Source organism: Anopheles bellator, chromosome 2, assembly GCF_943735745.2.
Source record: "Anopheles bellator chromosome 2, idAnoBellAS_SP24_06.2, whole genome shotgun sequence".
Taxonomy (NCBI): domain Eukaryota; kingdom Metazoa; phylum Arthropoda; class Insecta; order Diptera; family Culicidae; genus Anopheles; species Anopheles bellator.
In genome coordinates this window covers 83,745,061-83,758,081 of record NC_071286.1, presented here as the reverse complement: position 1 = coordinate 83,758,081, position 13,021 = coordinate 83,745,061, and positions in this window count along the sequence as shown.

Genomic DNA, 13,021 nt, shown 5'->3' with positions numbered 1-13,021 from the left:
GACACGTTCGTGTCGCCCGATGCCCGATGCCGTACGGAGGATCCGTGGACCTTGGAAAAGAAAGGAGGCCTTATTCAATTAAAAAGATATATTACACACCGCACCGAGCCTAGCCAGCCTGTGGGCAGCCTCGCTCGGTGGGCTGCCTCGGAGCTGGTTCAAAAGGTTAGCCATAATTGGATTTTTTGTTTCCCGAGCCACGCGGCCCCAGCCCGCCGCCGGTTTGACGAGCGGCAGACGACGGGCTGTCCCCGCCGCCGCACTTCCGACCGGCGGCAGCAGCATTTTCGGGGTGGGTGACTTTTCAAAAATAATCACGCGTAATTGCCATTTTCTGCCGTCATAATTAATGTTGGCCAGCCCCCCGATCGGTCGGTCGGTTTTGGGGAGAAGAAATAGAGCATAAGCTGGAGCACTCGGTACGGTCAATCATCGCATCAATCCCGGGAAGGTGTTCGGGTGTGGACATTAACGGACCCCGGCCCCGGGTCCTAACGGCGCCCGAAACCCGCGGCTACATTGTGTCATTAAGCTTCGGGCAGCGTCGGTTCGGGACCACGAAGCCAGTGGTTTGATTCATAAATCATAAGCACATAAAACAACCCCTTCTTGACACCCGAGGGACTGGCCGGGCGCGGCACCCCCCAGCGCCCGCACTACGATCACCATTCATCGTTCAGACCTCAGACAATTACCATTAAAATCAATTAAAAACCGTCTCTACAGCTAGCTCACGATTTTCTCCGTCCCGGCGGAAGCGCAGAAGCCTGACCGGGCCTTTCAACGGCCCCGGACTCGGGTGCCCCTTCAAGCAGCATAACAAGCACGACCCAGGGCAGGCGATTTTGCCATGGCCGCCCGGTTGGGGCTCATGGAGCTGTCAAAAAATTAATTATAAACAAATGTTCCAGCGTTCGCGGTTCGCCGGGATCGCCGGAGGGCTCGAACCGGGGGGGTCCGGGAGCGCAGCCGTTTGGGCGGCTATGCTGCGGGTCCGCTCAAGGTGGCGATGAAGGATGCTGTGGCGTGTCCATTATTGAAACCTTGATCTTTTACGAGTCGAGTTCACAAAAGTCACACCGATCTTTGCCTTTCTATTGTTTGCCACCGGCGGTTCACTGTTTCAGTAGTTCAATCCATCCTTTCTTTTGGTTAAACAAATTCAGGCGATGCTCAAAATTGCTGTCCGAACCCTGTTGGCCCTGTTTGGACATCACCACAATAAACACTGTGCTAAACAGCTTGTCGCTTGCCACGACCGCGAACAACGGCACGAAATTCCGTCCAAGCTCCTCCAGAGTGGCTGACCGAGAAATGGACGGAAGTGTTCCTGCTGCGAGTGGGCCGTAAATCACACTCTTAAATACGGGTTTATGGTGGGCATCGGAAGAAAACTACAGTTTGATTTTGTTTTAATTTCCTTCGCCCGCCGAACGTGGTACGAAATCGTGAATTCAAATTCAAGACCGCGCACCGTCCGGCTCCGAGATTGAAACCGTCACAATCGATGGCAAGCTGGCGAAAGACGTGAACCGAACCCTCGAGCGAGCGATCGTTTAAATCCCCGGGTCTGCCCGAGGAACGGATCAGCATCGGAGTTTACGGTCGTGACACACCAGGTAGCCCACGAGTCCGGGGCCTCTTTTATTTGCTCCTTAAATCACCCGTGCTCTCACCCGTTCCCGCGGACACGGACTGACGCGAGGAAGTTCCAGTGCTTTAATGCTTCATAAACGCACGTATTAAAGATCGCTCCAAACGAAGCAACGAGTATTAAAATGGGAAAATATGGAAATATGATTGAAGAAGAGCTTTAACGCACATACACACGCGCGGAGGGAATAAAATGTTACGAGCCCGATCGAGCTTTTAATGATCGACTAAGACGCATTCGATCCGCTAGCGATCGATCTAGGCCCGTCGATATCAACAAAGTCGCTACGGACCATCGTCAATCGAAGACCATAAACCTCTTCACAGGATGCCCGTCGACCGGACTGTTCGTGTCCGAATCGAACCGATCGCGGCAGGTGACGGTTTTAATTTCATTAGGATCATCGATCGACCCACTCGCGGTGCGAAGTGAAGCGACTCACGATACCTTTGCATTTTACACAATTTCCGCCAAACTTGAAACCGAAACATCTTTTCGCTCAGCTCGGCCAGCCCGATGCTCCTGACCCGTGGCCAGCTAACTAGCGTCGACATTCAGCGTCGCTGCCCTGCCAATAATTAATGATGCCGTTCGACCGTTCCCTATAATCATCGCTAATGAATTGGCTCAAATCCCTCGAGGTCGATCTATCAGGCCCGGGACCACCAAAACTGTTCACACCAGCCAACGAAAAAAAGGCACTGCGAGGCGAGTGTCTATTTGGGGATGGTTCCGGGAGGCTTATGATTTCCCTCGCCGATCGTCAACGGCGCAATCACCGCGGCCAGCTGGGCTCGGAGCCATCGATCATCGGACCATCGGTACCGATAAATATTTGTTGAAACAATAAATTTGAGCAATTAGAGCATTAGAGGTGATTGATTTTCCGTTTTCGGCTTCGATGGTGTTGCTGGGGTCCGCAGTGATTGATGGTCCTGCGGTGGCAGCGTTGAAGTCTATTTAGAAACAAAAACTGGCCTCACAACTCCAGCGTGGCCGAGGGCAGATCCTGGTGGATCTGCAGGAACAGCACACTTGGAATAGGCTCTAACGAGCACTTGGTTTGAGACGGTCGGACCTCACGAAGCCCGTGGTCCCAGGCTGGGGCTTTTCTAATGAAAATTTATGTTTTAATAAAACACCACGCACACGATCGCGCGTTTCGATTATTTTCACATGTTGTGACAAACAGACTCAAGCCCCGGGTGAAGCCGTTGACGAAGCGTCGGACGGGCAATAGCAAAATGGATCAGACCGGCCCGGCTAGGGCGGCCGTGTGAAACGACGAAAAAGAAGGAACCGCCAGCCATATCGGTTCTCCGATCAAATTAGATTGCGCGATTAAATGATGGACCCCTCGCGGTGTGTCGGGGAAATGTTCAAAGGCGCCCACCGGGGGCCCCGGCTAGTGGCCGGCATCGGAATCGGCCTACACCGCCGGGAGCATGCTGTGCCGATCGTCCCAAAATCTGGTTCCGCTGCCCGACCCGGCCCCAGTGACAGATGAGAGCCGCTGCACCATGTGGCTGTGAGAGGCTTATAAAATAAAAATTTATTTACTTTTTATGAAACGGAACATAAAATTAAACAATAAAAGTATAATTTATGGTATTTTAGGAAATTAGATAGACACAGAAATTATTATTCGAATAATGATGACGAGATGGAGTCGTTAACTCGCGGGGGACCCCCTCCTCGGGACACAGCGAAGCGGACCGTAAAAGAGCGGGAACCCGAACGGAATCCGGCGGTAGACGGAGGCCGACGAACCGGGTCCGGTGCCGGTGCTAGGACATTTTATTCGTCAACAACAGTATTTAATTCAATCATGGGCCGTGGGGTTTTAAAATGAAAATTTATACGCCGAACCGCGAGAAGAGTCATCGGCTCGTCGTGTTCGATTCCGTTCCGACGATTTAAGAGCCCGAGCTGAAGGATTTGTACAACGCACACATACGCAGGGCAAGGCTAGGAGGCCCTCCCTGGTCTAGGCCGCTGTCGCCAAGTGGGCAGCTTGGGATTAGGCGTAAGGAAATTATAAAATTATAAAATCATAAGCTCGATGGGCGACCGAAGCGACCGGAGCAAAAGACTGCGACGCTCGGGTCGGCGACGAACCCGAGCCGAGGGAAGGCCATCAATAATACTAAATCGTCTTATCGATGACTTTTAATAGACCCTAGTTGGGTGTTAAATGAGGTGTGGAATGTCATCCGGCGGCGTTACCGTCCCGCCGTGTTCCAGTTCGTGTTCCGGGCGCGACATTTAGGCAAATCGGTTGCCGCTCTGGTGGTGGCCTCTAGCGTATGGGATGTGCCTTTTTTTGGAGACATGACTCGCGCACTCCCCAGCAGGTAGCCACCGGCTGCACACATTGTCCATTGTCCCGATTGATAGCTTTTTCAATCAAACGTAAGATTTATGCGTTTGGGGTGCTTTATTGGTGTCCATATTTTGTGGCGCGGATTCACGTCTCACAATTTATCGATCGGGACGCTGGTCCGAAATGGGTAACAAAAACGATCCGAGACGTGCCTTTTGTGGGCGTTGGGGCCACCAAATTTGGTTCCATTTGTGCCCATCGCCCGTTTATTTGTATTACGAATTGTGTAATAAAAGGGCCCACAAGCGCTTCAGATCGTATAAAAGACTAGAGACGTCGGCTGTAAACTAAGGTCCTTGCCATCATACTCGGGTCGGGTTGGTGTCATCATTAAAAGCCCATTCGACACAAATCATCGGCCCTCCCGGGTGAGGTCTTAGAAAAGCAAAAACACATCATCATTTTCCGACGACTCCGCAGTTGCACCGCGGAAAGGATGCACTCGGACGCTTAATTTAGTATGGAAATTTATTGATGCGAGAATCGTAAATTTGTGTTTCTTGCTGGACCCTCTCTGGAGTGCGGTGTCAAACCCTGGGGACCCTTCCTCGGGGACTCCGAGACCCTTCGGACCCGCGCTGTTGTGTGTTTTATTTCGTTCGCTTAATTTCACGACTCACTTCCGCCGCCGCCGCTGGCCAGCGGCATGGTGAATCCATTATCGGCAATCAAGCTAAACGGGGCCCCGGGTCCGGAAGAAATATGAGAATTCCTTCACGATTCACGAACGAGTGCTGTGCCACGGCCGGACCCATCAACTGCAATGCTAACAAATTGAATTTAGCAGCCGATAATGATTGAAGTCTTTCCTCCAGCCCCAGCAGGACCGAGCTAATCCGCTTTCGAACCCTGCTGCATCCTGGGTCCGCGATAAGGAAGCGCCCGGTGGCGGGGCCGGTGTTGTGGCCGGTGTTTGACGAGTCTCGAGCCGAGGCACTGCGATCGAGTTGAGTGAAGAGGCAAGGCTGAGGGCAGTGCACGACCGGAATGGCATTTATCGGACGCGGTTATAAATGAACTTCAATTTATTATGTTCTAAATTGCCTACCGCAGCGCGGAATGAAATGGCAATATTCATCAGGCCGGGCTAATGCAACTGGTCAACGGCACCGTTCCGTCCCCAGGGCGTCCCACCGTTCGGCCAAACACTTGCAGAAATAAAACTCACGAAATAAAGCGCGGTCCCTTGGCTCCCCCCAAAAAAGGACTACACGCGCGAGTGCCGCTCGCGGATGATGACGAGTGATTGATTGAGAATGAAATTGCATTTTGCAACACACACTGTTCCGGCGCGCGCGGAAAAGGGCGCTCATTTGTGTGGCCAGCGGGTCCTTGTTTGGCCGGCCCGGGGAATCGACAGCCACTTCTTGCGTTTTCAATTACCGGACCCCAAATCGCGAGCGGCAATTAACGCACATCGAAAAATGGTAACACTTCCTTTGGCAGTAGAATTCCAAGTCACGAATGTGGCCTAAAATTACGCTGCGGAATTGTTCTAATGCTTGGCTCCAGGAGCAGCCGCCAGCATCCCGATCCCGCACGCCCATCATAAGTCACCGGCACTGGGTTCGGCGAAATTGGTCTGCACGAAAATATGCAAAATATAATCAATAAAAAAAATCATTAATTTGTTTACAAAGAGGAACAGAAAATCCAATTTGCAATAACGCATATTTCACTTTTACGATCATTTATTATTCACACACTGTGTGCGCCGCGCGCGATCGTTCGCCTTCGGTTCGTTTTATTCTCTCGCTCGCCGATGGCCAGCATCCTCAGGAAGCCGGGCTTGCGCCGGCTGCACGGAAAATTGAATCGCGCTCGCCACCCGGACCCGCGGCAGAAGCGCGGGTGCAATTCGGACGGGACTCGGGACCCGGGACGCGGGCAGTAAATAATCAGCCGACCGCGAATGATTTTTGTTTGTTTTTCAAATTTATTCATGTTCAATATGTTATCGTTATGGATCGTCAACGGGCAATTGTCGGTAGTAAACGAGAACGAACGCGGCGCAATCGGAACTGTTGCGCCACTTGCGGCCGGCACCAGACTCGTTAGCTGGCAGGTTACGGCTTTGCCATTTTACGGCCCGGATCCCCCCGGCCCCAACGGATGGTAAAACCGTAGCCGGACTCGGTCGGTCGGAATGGTGGACGCACTGCCAGATAAAGAGTGCCGTTTCGCCGTTCCTTCACCGAGCGCCGTTTAGCTCGCGATTTTATGCTCGCGCGACGGCCACGGGTTATCGGGGCCCCCGGGCGTTCGTGGCGTGGCGGGCAACAAAGTAAACAAATTAAATAATCTTAAATTATTTCCTTCGCCCCTTGAAGGATGGGACCGCGCTGAAGGTGACGGGCACTGCCGAATTGGCGGGTTCTTTCGTGCAGCGTGATAGAAATAGCGTGTCGCAGATTAACTGCCCGGGTCCCAATGCGCAAGTGTCGCTGGCCACATTATGCATACAAAGGATCGTAATCGTGGTGCAAATTGCTAACTTTAAAAATTGCGTTAATTTGATAGTACACACTTTGCGCACCGCGCGTATTTGTCATCATCCCGGATTCCCCCCCGGGATGCGAACCGAAATGCCCGCCTCAAAATAACACGCTTGTCTACCGCGGGCCACAATTTGCATATTATGCTTATGGGGTACGCTGGACGCAACTGGCTCGCTCCGGTGGTTGCCGCAATGCCCCAAAGCCATAAAGTTCCCGGTGGTAATGATAATGATTGATTTGGGGGGGGTCCCGAACGCTTGAAGGGCTCGAGTGCGGATCCCCGAAAATCGCGTCAAGTGATTCCCGGAACGGCCACAGACCCACTAATGTTGCACCATTAGTCACCTCCTTTTCGGCGGGGGGCTAAAATTGCACTGGAATTAAATCGAATCGGCCCGGGAAGGGCACAAGCCTAAGCAGTTTTCGGGCAAACTCGCCAAATAGTTATTCGCAGTTATTATGATGCACGAAAAGGCTCGTCGGAAAATGGACGATAAAACACAATGCATTTGCACACTAATGGCGCAAGAATAACTCCTCACCTCACCCAAGAGGCCATCTTGCAGGGCACGGAATGAACAGCGCGTGCGCCAAACATTCATTAGTTTGCTAATAAAAGGGTGCTTGGGACGCTCGGAAAAATAAACGGAGGGGCCTTCGGGTTAACACTCATCCGTCCGTTAATTTAAGTAAAATTAAAAAAGAATAGAATTAATGATAAGGGGTTAGAATACCGAAAAAATTAGTGCGGGTTAGAAATGTTACTGTTCTAATGGCCGGCCATTATTTCGTGAAATATTTCACATTGCTCTTTCCGATTTCGAAATAACGCCTTTGATAGTTGTGAAAATGGAACAAAATATGATCAAAACGTACTTAAGGCTCTCGGAGGACCACGGGAGGCACAGGGCTGGGTGCTGAGCGTTGAAGGTGCGTTCTTGACCGGTCTTTAATTTCGGCATTACGGCATCCAGCAGACGTTTGGCGGACCTCAGACAAAGCCTTCAATTAGCTTATGCTGCGCCATTCTTAACACCCTTTCGCAGCATAGAAGGATCAATGCTTTGGGGAAGAAATCGAACAGGTGTTGCGAGACCGAGACCCACAACGAAAACGATCATTGCCGTTTTGCGATTACCCCGTGTACCCTTTTAATGGGTTGTACAGTAAATAAATTAATCTGAAACAAGAGTTCATTTCTTTTCGGTAAATATCCTTCTGTTCGCCCCGTACAGAAATGTACAAAAAGTGAATCCTTAAACTTAAGGCATGTTACCGATAATTAATATTTTGTAATTTTTATTGCCACTCACTCGCCGCTTCGACTCCCGGATCGCGTTTTATCGTAACGATATGCCGCTATTAGAGCGCTCAATTATACAGCGCTGATACGGTGGTTAGGGTTAAGCGGTAAGGACCTGCCGCCAGACTGGCTACTTATCCGGGAATTTGTGTACTCACACGTATTCATTAGCCCCTCGCGGTAATCAAGCCGCCGTGGTCAGCTGACATGCTGACCTTTTGTGCCCGGTTTCTCTCTTCTCCACACCTGGGATCGACTGGCGCAAGGATCGCGCCCGGCGCGTAAATTACCGTTTGTTTCGTCCGTGGGTCAGACGCGCCCCAGCCAGGACATTTGCCATTAGTTACAGTTAGGATAATAACTAGCATCGCGCGCGCACCCATTCAACCCGATCGCGCCATTAGACTGCCGACCGGCAAGGATACCGCGCGTGGTCCCGGTTCACCGGTCGATCGAACGTGGCGAAAAGGGCATTAGGCCGCCTAATGGGTTCCTGATAGAGAGGCGATCGAAATCGGCCGCCATTAAGAGAGCGAGAGACGAACCCGATTTAGTGTCTTATCTGTCCGGGCTGTTAGTATTAATTTTCGCATTAGTACCGGTCCTACCTCAAACAGGGGGTCCGTGATGGGGCATCTGGCGACGATAAAAACAAACATCTTTCGGTGCCGGCAGCATTTCGCCGGCGGCGGCCGCGGCAGGTGATCGGAAGATAGATAACGCACCGGTTTTTTCTTTCGTGTCGTCGAAAACAAATTAATTTCCCCAAGGATTTCGCGTATTTCGCGAGGCGAGGCGCGAACATTTGCAGACGGCGACAGAACCCTTTGTCACCGGAGCCGCGGCGGAACGCGGGCCAGCGCCAGCGTAATATCCTTTTTTTAATTAGTTCGAAAATGTAGAGCAATTTATCGGCCGCTCGCGCGCCCGAGGCTCACCTTGCCGGTTTTTGTCACGGCGTCATTATCGTCATCACGTTTATCGTCAGATGGCCGGGCACCCGAAATTAGCAAAATCCATCTCCCGTTCGATTATTTGCATTCATCAAAACGGGAGGCCGGCCGGATGCCGGCCCCTCAGAGCAGCCCAGTTACGCATGCGATCAATCATTTTGGCCTCCCATCAGTCGGCCCGTTCCGCGTGAGGGTTGCTGGCCAGCGTTTCGCCGGGGCTTTCTTCCGTTTGGTGTTCTGGTACACGTTCTGACATCGTCACCGTATCCGATTCAATCACTTTTGCCCCATTTCGGAGGGCTGGCTGTGAATTTTGTAAATTTATTTTTTATTAAAATGCAATTTAATTTATAATTTATTGACCAACTGACCGAGCGGCCCCCGGCCAATGCAGCACGCCAATGCGCTTCATCTCCCGGCCCGCGCAGCTCTCTTCTTTGATTTTCACGGAAGCAAAAATTAACTTATTAAAAATTCATTAATATTCCTCGATTATGTGTTCATGTTCATGCGAGAACCGAGCGCTCTGATGCGCGGTTGTCATTGATTTAGTAGCCATTTACAATGAAATCAAATTAAAGTGAATTTGCATATGGAAAAGAGTTCAGTGCCAGCGTCAACCCAGTGTGTTACAAATCCATCGGAAACAGTTCGTAAAGCAAACCCAAACGACCACAAACTTTCTCGCCGATCAGAACGAATCGTTGAGGCTGGTTTTGGAGGAAGCATTCTTTCTGCACAAGTTGAGCATACTGAAATTGAGGACGATACACGACAAACTCGCGAGTGTTTCAAAGGGATTTCAACTAATTCTGTTAAGTGAAAAAGGATTTTGTGGATTACTGGGGCTAATTGTACCTGAAAGCTAAGAACTGGGTTGTTAAAAGAGGAAATAAAATTTGGCGATAACTTCGAGAAGCCCTTGCAATTGTACTAATTGATGTAAACGAGTCTCAGTTCTACCACGTGTCGTGTATCGTACTGATCCGGGAAATGTAACGCTGTAAAACACACAGCGATTCCAGACCCGTTGTATACTCTCATGTTTTTCTCATACGTTTCTGATTTTATATGAAAAAGGTTTTTCAACATGCCTACAAATATGTGTACAATCGTCGGTTTTTTAAAACAATATGCTATTTTAATCATTTTTATGCGTTATTATTCATAATTCATTTTACAACAGACAAGTTTCAAATTCAAAAGATTTCATTGTTTCCTTTCATCGCCGGCGAGTTCACAAAACATCGAAAACATCGATCAGACAATGGGAAAAGCGCCATCTATTTCCAACCAGTGAAACCAATTTACACATTTATCGATTTTCGTCTTATAGCGACACCTGGTGGACGTTAGCAGAGGCTAGCATGTGGCCATTGAACGCAATAAGTTTTGCGTGAAATATTCGCTGACTCGGATTCGCTGAAATAAATCAATCTGGTATAGTTTGAAATATTTCAGTGATCATATTTGAAAGAAAAAGCCTTAATTTCCTTAATTTCCTTAATTTTAATTTCAATAATACTTTTATTTCCAAAAAAAAAAATGGCGAACATTAATGAACTGTTGAATGAACGATTAATGAATGATTCAAGACATCCTTGCTTCCTGGAACAGAGTAATCTGAATAGGCTTATCCGGCTTTATTAACTAGGCATCCGCGCAACCATCCGCAACCAGGCAGCGATCGAGTGTTAATCAACGGCAAACCGCATTGAACAGAAATCGGAAACTGGAAACACGAAATGCTTCGTTAGCAATTAACACCTGATTTCCTAGCCAAGATCGAGAAATCCACGAAGAAAAAACAAGCATCGCTGCCCGCGCTTGTGGCCGTGCCTTTTTGGCGATGGTTTCGCGGCTACCAGAGCCAAAGGCCCGATGGCCACGATCGTCTCCACGTTGTCTAGCGAGGCTCAGGCAGGCCCGGCCCCAGCAACCCGGGGCCGGGTCGGCAGTCGGCAAATGAACAGGGAAACATTTACATATCTCCCATTAAAATGTTAGATTTTAACAAGCAACGGCAAATCATTTCTCTGCGCGATCGTTAGCTTTAAGTGCAAAATTAGCATTTTCAATAAATCTTCAATCAGTCGCACCGTTTGCCGTCGCCGCCGGCCGCGGGTTCCCACCCCGGGCACGATCCTCGCACGATGGTCTCGTCCGGGGGCAGCCACACCAGCACCACGCGGAGGGGCACGACCGTTTGGTGTCCCGGTGCGCCTCCATCTTGCACCGGCGACCTTACAAAATGAACGCAAATAGCGCAGTTTATCTTCGCGGTCCGCGGCAGGTGCCCACACGACCCGGGCATCGGAGTCCCCTTGGCCATCCTTGCGCCTTGCGATGATGGTGCTGCCGCGGCCGCTCTGGTGACTGGCACGAAAGGCATTTCGCCTCTCTAGCGCGGGCCCCGCAGAAGGCCTCTATTTTCACGTTGTCGTTTAAATTAGAAAACAAACATATCGGTTTTTATTTACAATTCAAATACCACCGGCCGGTCAGGCCCCATATCGATCCACCTGTGGCCCTCTCACTCTCGGCCTCTGGCTGGCTCGCTCGCTCCTTCCTGCTTTCTCTCTCCGTTTCTTCCTCTTCTTGGCCCGGCTTCTGCGGCCGATCAGTCAGTCACGGCAACCACCGTGGCTGGCGAATTTAATGCGATCTCCAACTAGTCGCCGGCGATCGTCGCGACCTGGACCAGACCAGACGCGGAGGAGTCGCGTTTCGGGCGATCAAACCTGTTCTGCATACGACGCCAAAAAGTGCGACCACCGTTCTGTCCCGGCTCGGAAACGGCTGCAAATTCGCGGCCGGCGACGGAGTAGATTTATTCCGCGTTATTCGCGAACGGAGCGCGGCCGATCGAGATCTGTAATTGATCAATACCGATCCCGATCACGTTTATGAGTTTTGCTCTTTTATTCCACTGGCTGGTGCCCGAAAGCAAGAAGCTTTCATTTTCTTCGCCCCGGCCACGGCCCACCCCCCGGGTTCGGGATGCTCATTTCGCATGCAAAGTGGATTCTGCAAGATTGTTCGAACACTGTTAATTGGTAAATAAATTTATTGGCCGCCGCGTGGAAGGATGGAAGACCAGTGTGTCTTCGCGAACACAGAACTGGATGCTAAATCTGTTGTTACAGCCCCCGGCCTCCCCCCGCCTCCCCAAAAGCCTCCCTCTGTTGGGTCGGGTCCGAAACACTTCCCGTTCTCGATCGCCGAGCCGATGCGCGGCGCGCTCAGCGATGAATGACGGCAATACATCAGGAATTTTATGGCGACATTTTGTCTAGTGGCTTTCCGTGTGTGGCGTGTTTCGATGTGAGTGTGCTTGTGCGTGGTACATCCTGAGGGCCGCACCCTCGGCGGTGATGCTGTTTGTTCGCGGAGAATTCCGCACAAAGCGGCCGGGGAGAGACAGCGCAGACGCAAATCGTTTTGAGCCCGAACACGAACACGACATGACCTATTGCGCATCAAGAAGCGTGTGACACGCGGTCCGCTGTCCACACTCGGACCCACTCCGGATCCAGCCGGTGGCTCGGTTGAAAATAACTCGATCCGCACCTCGATCGGAATGGTTGGAATTCCCCCCGAGGTGGGCCTGATTGGGACTGGTTGCGGCCAACGGGGCAAGATGAGAAACATTCGATTCGCCATCAATGCTGTTTACTTGAGCGCAAGCAGCTTTACGTTTGAGTCACTCGAGCTACATTCGTTGGGATGGTAATTCCGACACATTCCGGTGTCGAGAGTGTTTATCGCTATTGACAGGACTCCGATTTTAGCGGGTCACTATCTTTGGTCGCTACTAGTTGATCCTCTCGCGGTGGCTTGAAGTCTATTGAAGTCTGGGCGACTGATTCGAGGAAGAACCTGCATTAAATGACGTTGTCAGAAACATCTCAAAACCCTGAATGGATCGCTTAACAAATCTCGTTTTCTCCGCAATAATATGCGCCATTCGTTTCAACGGAAGTGCCGCGTTTTCATGGTCAGTGCGCCTGGCAACCGGGAACTATCTGCCATTACCGTGCAGCACGCAAATAATCGGCCGGGGATCCTAATTGCGCGACGAAAGCCGACGATAAAACGGGGCACACCTGAGGCATTGGCACGGCCCAAGATGGAAGACGGTGCAAATTAAACGGTAACACGCGAAACACAGCCCTGAGTCGCGCCCCAGCCCAAAAGCGGTCCGCTGGCGTAATGTAATCAAATTGATTT